Below are 469 nucleotides of genomic sequence, written 5' to 3' on the forward strand. Positions count from 1 at the left end.
TCCGAGACAACGGCCAGAAGAAATAAAATTTCTACTGGACCATTTCTCGGAGTTCCGAGAAATTGTCTCGGAGTTCCGAGAAAGTGTCCAGATGCTACTGGACCTTTTCTCGGAGTTCCGAGCTCGGAGCTCCGAGAAAAATTCTCGGAGTTCCGAGAAGCCTAAAAATCCGCACTTTTTGTTTTATATTGCAAATTTGATTTTTAGCTTTTGGAACTCAACTCCTATGGTTATTTTGGAATGTTTATGAGGGTCCCAACATGTTGGTCCACCACATAACCATTCACTAATCCATTTTAAGTTCTTAAGTGTTCTTTGAAAACCAAGTTGAAAGCACTTTGAAAACGTTTTGCCTTGACTTGAAAATCTAAAGAGAAAGGATGTACAATGATACCTATGCAATCTTCAACTTCTCTTTAGTCTTGGTCTTCAATTGATCTTCCATCTTGTGTATGCTTTGCTTGAGAGA

This window comes from Tasmannia lanceolata, unplaced genomic scaffold (assembly GCF_043159265.1).
Source record: "Tasmannia lanceolata isolate RefF3 unplaced genomic scaffold, GAP_Taslan_0.1 ptg000038l, whole genome shotgun sequence".
NCBI classification, from domain to species: domain Eukaryota; kingdom Viridiplantae; phylum Streptophyta; class Magnoliopsida; order Canellales; family Winteraceae; genus Tasmannia; species Tasmannia lanceolata.